Genomic DNA, 6,039 nt, shown 5'->3' with positions numbered 1-6,039 from the left:
GCGTAAGCCTTGACCTCGACCCATTTAGTGAAATAATCAGTTGCCAAAAGCACGTACTCATTTTGATCAAAAGTTTTTGGTAGAGCCCGACAACGACAATCCCCCATTAGGAAAGGATTCGTCATTGTGTGCATATATTCTACTGGGCTGGTGCCTCATATGTTCGTGGCGCTGACACTTGTCATACCTTTTAGTGTATTCTTTTGTATCATGGGCTAGGTATGGTAAAAAGTATCCTTATGTGACGATCTTATATGGCAGGGACCTCCCTCCTTAATGATTTCCACAATTTCCTTTATAAACTTCTTTTAAGACCTCAAGAGCTTTTAGAGGTACTAAACACCACAAATACGGACCTCAAAAGGATCTGCGATAAAGACAGTTATTTACGATGGTATATTCAATGCCAACCCTTACTTTTCTAGCTTTTTCCTTCTACTCAGGTAGTGTGCCTTTCTTGAGATAATCCTCCAGCCATCTAGCTTGGCTCCCTCAATATTCTAAGGATCATCATTACATCTGCGGGTGTGACTAGACAGGGCTCTTCGAGGATATCAATCGGTATTATCCTGCTAACTCCTTGGTGGATGTCGAGGCTGTGCTTGCCAACTTATCTGCCTCCATATTCTCCTCTCTTGGGATTTGGAGGAATCGTATTTAGCTGAAGCTACGAGTTGCTTTTTCAACAGCTCATTTGTATGCTTTCATTTTGTCCTCTCTTGGTAAGTACTCTTTTATTACCTGGTTCATAATCAATTATGAGTCACTAAATAATTTCAAGTTCTTTACCTTGAGCTGGGTTGCCAACCGCAGTCCGGCCAGCAAATCTCCGTACTCTGCCTCATTGTTGGTGGTAGGAAAGTCAAGTCATATAGATTACTGAAGCTTAGTCCCCTCTGGCATTCAAATCTCGACACTGACTCCTACCCCCAATTGATTTAAGGAACTATCCACATGCAGCTCCCATTTTGGTTTTTTAGAAGCTGGTTCGTCATTCTCGGCTTCATGCTCGAGGAGGAAATCAGCCACCGCCTGTCCCTTTTGTGATATCCTCGATTCATAAGTAATATCAAACGAGCTGAGCTCAATTGCCCACTTCATAATTCTTCCTGATAAATGTGGTTTTGCTAATATGGCTTTGACTGGGTGCGTAGTGAGGACTACGATTTTATGGGACTCAAAGTAATGCCTGAGTTTCCTATTGGCATGGATCAGAGCTAGTTTTACCTTTTCCGTCTTTAGGAATTTTGTCCCTGCGTTGGTCATTGTTTTGCTTGCATAAAAAATGGGTTATTATTTCTTGTTCTATTCTCTTACTAGGGACACTCTTGTAGCTATTATGGAAACATCCAGGTACAGGATGAGGGGCTCACCTGGTTTTGGGGTGGATAGGATTGGAGGGTTGCTTGTGTATTATTTTAGGTTTGCCAGTGCTTCTTGTTGCCGCGGCCCCCATATTGCTTTTTCTTTGGATCAGATGGCATCAAATAAGGATTTGCACTTGTCTGAGAGTCGCGACATAAAGCGACTTAAAGCCGCAACCCTTCCTATTAGCACCTGAACATCTCTTTGGGTTCTGGGCTCTTGGTTTTGCACCAGTGCTTAAACCTAAGTCAGGCCTGCTTTAATCCCTATTTTGTGGATGATGTGATCGAGGAATTATCCTGAGGACACTGCGAATGAGCATTTAGTGGGATTCAACCTCAAGTTAAATTTGCTGAGCGCATCAAATACCTGTTGGAGGTGTCGGGGTGTTCTTATTTTCTCAAAGTTTAGACCACCATATCTTCTATGTAGGCTTCCACCATTTTTTCGAGCATTTATTCAAACACTTTATTAATCAGGTGCTGAAAAGTTGCCCTAGTATTCTTTAAACTAAAGGGCATTACTTTGTAGCAATAAGTTCCCTTTTCTATAATAAACAAAGTTTTTTCTTCATCTTTTGGGTTAATGGGGACTTAGTTATAACCTGAATAGGCATCAAGGAAGGTGAGTCTCTCGTATCCCGTGGTGGCGTCTACTATTTGATCTATCTTTGGTAAGAGGAAGATATCCTTATGACATGCTTTGTTAAGGTTGGTGTAATCTACACAGATTCTCCACTTGCCATTTTTCTTCTGGACCTTCATGACGTTAGAGAGCCACTGAGAATATTGGACTTCCTTACTGAACCCTGCTTGAAGTAACTTAGTCACCTCCTCGACTATTATTTAATTTCTTTATGTAGAAAATTAACCTTCTATGCTTCTATTTTACCAGCCTGAATGTGGGATCAATGCTGAGGCTATGGCTGGAAACCGAGGGATGTATCCTGGGTATATCCAGTTGACTCCATGCAAAAATGTCTGCCTTGTCCCTTATAACTTGAATAATCATTTTTCTTTCATCTTGCGAGTGTGCCGTCCCCACTTGTGTTACCTTGCCTGGATCTCCTGGAATAATCTCCATAGACTCGAGTGGTTCCTCAGTCAAGCTATGCTCTTCCTCTTCTACCTTCAGATACTTAAACAGAATGTAGTTGCTATTTGGAACAGCTTTGAGGGCAGATATTAGTTTTTTTTCCCATTGTAGTTCTTTTAATGTCACCGCAAAACATTATTTGGCCACGGCTTAGTCTCCCCAGAGGTCTGTGACTTCCTTGCCGTCGGGGGTCAAACATCTCATAACTTGATAGAGGGTTAAGGGAATCCCATTCATCCTGTGAATCCAGCCTCTTCCCATGATAAGGTTGTTGGATGGGTGGATGTCTGTTAACACAAATTTCTCCTTCAAAGTCATTTTTACAGTAGTGACGGATAGGTCCACCACCCCTAGGGGTTCAACCTTTGTATCGTCGAATCCAACTAGTGGGCTATAAGTGGGCCCTATAAATGCAGGATTAACTTCCAATTGCTTAAAAGCATGTTTGGTTATTATGTTGGCACTGCTCTCGGGATCCACCAACATCTTTTTTATCAAACAATTGGCTACCAACAGGCTAACTACCAACGAGTATTTGTGGGGGAGTTGTACCTTACTGAGATCTTCATCTCCAAATCCACTTTTGACTACAGTCGAACCTATGGTACTCATAGTGGCTAACTTTCTCAACTTATGCACCTTTCTGAGTCAGGATCGATAAACTTCTTCTCTTTCCTGATCTTCTTCGGGCTTATCATGAATGGCATGGATCACTTTCATGGGGTTGCCTTCATTGTTAACCTGTCTCTTTGTGCTTGCACTACCCTCCTTTGGCTTATGTTGGTAGCTCGGTAGGACATAATCTGCGAGCTCGCCCTTTAATATCATAACTTCCACAAATATTCGAAAGGCCTACAATCATTAGTCACATGACCATTATCTCTATGAAAGGCACATTGCTTACTTTTATCCCTCTGCTCAAGGGGTTTTCGGATCTGTAGAGGAGTTGCAAACTTTGATTTGTTGTCTTGTAACAACCGGGCCAAGGTGGTTCTTAGAGAGGTAACCATTTCCTCGTCCTTCTATATTTTCTCTATAACTAGCAAGGCTGAGGCCGGGAGACTCCTCGGCCTCTTAGACCTGGTGACCTTGTCCCTTAGTTTACTTTCAACTGAGATAAAGTAGTGTGTTGGCTTTAGTTGGCCTCATTTTCTTCGAGTTTAACGTAGCTCTGTGCTCTGGCATTGAGAGTGGGCATGTCTGGCGGGGAATTTTTTATTAGATAAGTGTGGAACTTAGTGCCTTGGATCATTGCTATTTTGAAGGCCTCAACTGCCGTGGTTTGATGGTAATCTAAAATCTCAGAGGCTTCTATGTTATATCTGGTATAAAATCTTGCAGCTTTTCCCCTTTTCTTTGCCTCATAGTGAATAAGCTTGATATGTTCTTCTTTTGTCTCTTGTTATCACAATACTGGGCCAAAAAGATTGTGCACAAGGTCTCGTAGTCTAAGATGGACTTATGATGTTTGTTCTTGAACCACTCTAAAGTGGCTCTAGTTAGGCTAGTGGGGAACACTTTACACATTAGTGGGTCGTTATGGTTGTCCATAGCCATCTTCTAAAAATAATGATCTAAATGCAGAGAGGGATCCCCAGTTCCATCAAACTGGGTGAATATAGGAATGGTGAACTTCTTTGGTCTTTCAATATAGTAAATTTCTTCGGTAAATGGAGTTTCTACCAAGGATTATTTATGCTCCCTTTCCATTTCCTTGGTGTTTAGACCTTCAACACTTGCCCGTGTTGGGAAGAGGCGCCGCACCATTGGACCAAACTATAATTCTTCAGCTTGATTCGACCTACTCCTCTACTGCCCTGCTATATTATTGCATATGACTTCTTAGAATTGAGGTTTCAACTTGCGGTTGAGCATCTCTCTGTCCCCCATTAGTTTGGTCTTGTGCCACCCAAGGGGTGGTAGGATCAGGGAGATTTCCCTAACTGTCTGCCTGTGGATCGACTGTTGGCAGCTGTGGCTGATTCGCGATTTGTTCTACCATAGCTTGAAGAGCGTCATTCCACTACTAGAGTTGTACAATTTGCGTCGCACTCGCCTCGTTTACCTAGCGAAGCGCTTCAAACTGTTGCATAAACACTCCACGCATCTTTTTCATGAGTTCCATCTACTAGTTGACCGCGTCATCTCCTGTTGTCATTCCAGAACGATGTTGCATGTATTTTCTTTAACAATTAGTAAGAATAACATTCGTTTCCCAAAAACGGCACCAAAGTGTAAGTGCAAAAATTCGTTTAACTAAGAAAAGTCAAAAAATAAAAGCAAACACTCAAAGAAATCATAATTCAAAGAACACAGTATAAATTAAGGTTGTGTATCTCTTTTATTGGAGGTCTCTGCCTCTATATATAATAAATGTTACTCACAGAACTATGGTAGAACTTGCATTGCTTGACCTCCACGGTTCGTTCTTTGTTACACCGCTTGTTAGTGCTCGCTCCCCACATTCTTTCCTTTTTACATAGTTTGCTTACAGAACCTTTCTATATTTAATAACATCAGTTACAACAATAATGGGTTCCTACTTTTCCTGGATGATGTCCATGTGGTTGGGCTTGCCTTGCAAGCTCGTTGGACATGTACATTTCAATGGGCTTGGGCTTTGGCTATAGGCATTGGGCTTTTTAGACCCGATGGTTGGATTGGCTTGTGTTTTGCTGTTTATGTGGGGGATTTTGTTGAGGTGGCTTGCTTTTATTGGAGGGAAGATTCACAGACAATATTTTAAAATTACGCAACAGACCATTGGGACGCTTCTTTTCTTTCTCTGCCATCACTCATCACTATTCACCGGTCAGTCACTCTTGCCCTTTAATGTGATGTTCATCGACATTGTGTTTTCTATGTAATGTTGCTTGTTGCTAAAAAAAAATTAAAAAATAAAAAATAAAAATTATATCTTCAGATACATAATCACTATTATATTGTATATTTGATAATTATATACACATATGACTGTTTTTCAGACATATTAGTCCCTTTTCAACTTTTGCTTCCATAATAAATTGTGTAATAATATTTTACAATCAACCGAATACATGTAAATGCTAGAAAGATTTTCAAAATATATTATAAGTCGAAAAATGTAAATGTAATTTTGTTTTTTTTTTTTTTATCCCCCTTTCCATCTTGTAGCAAAAACATACCACTTGGCTATACCCTTACCTCTAATTCAATACTACAATTAATAAAAATAAATAAAGAAATTTGATAATCTCGGTGTTGGACCTTCTAAAACACTTCAAAATTCACCATGAGATTATTCACTTGGGTTATATCACAATTAATAGATAAAACTAGTGTAAATAGTGATTTTTTAAATTTAATTTAATTTTGTGTAGATGCAATAAGTAAATGTGGGTATTAATTACAACTAATAGATAAAACTAGAGCAAATAGTGATTTTTAAATATTTTATTTTATTTTATTTTGTGTAGATGCAATAATTAAATGTAGGTATTAATTACGATTTAAACAAGTAATTACTCTATTTTTCCTGTTGGATCACATTGCCTCGCAAGAGTTGATTGAATTAGGTTTAAGTAAGGTAAAAGTAATATC

The sequence above is a fragment of the Cornus florida genome, unplaced genomic scaffold, assembly GCF_030987335.1.
Source record: "Cornus florida cultivar Cherokee Brave unplaced genomic scaffold, ASM3098733v1 CherokeeBrave_3.0.0_Hap2_Chr01, whole genome shotgun sequence".
NCBI lineage: Eukaryota > Viridiplantae > Streptophyta > Magnoliopsida > Cornales > Cornaceae > Cornus > Cornus florida.
This window is presented reverse-complemented; position numbering follows the sequence as displayed.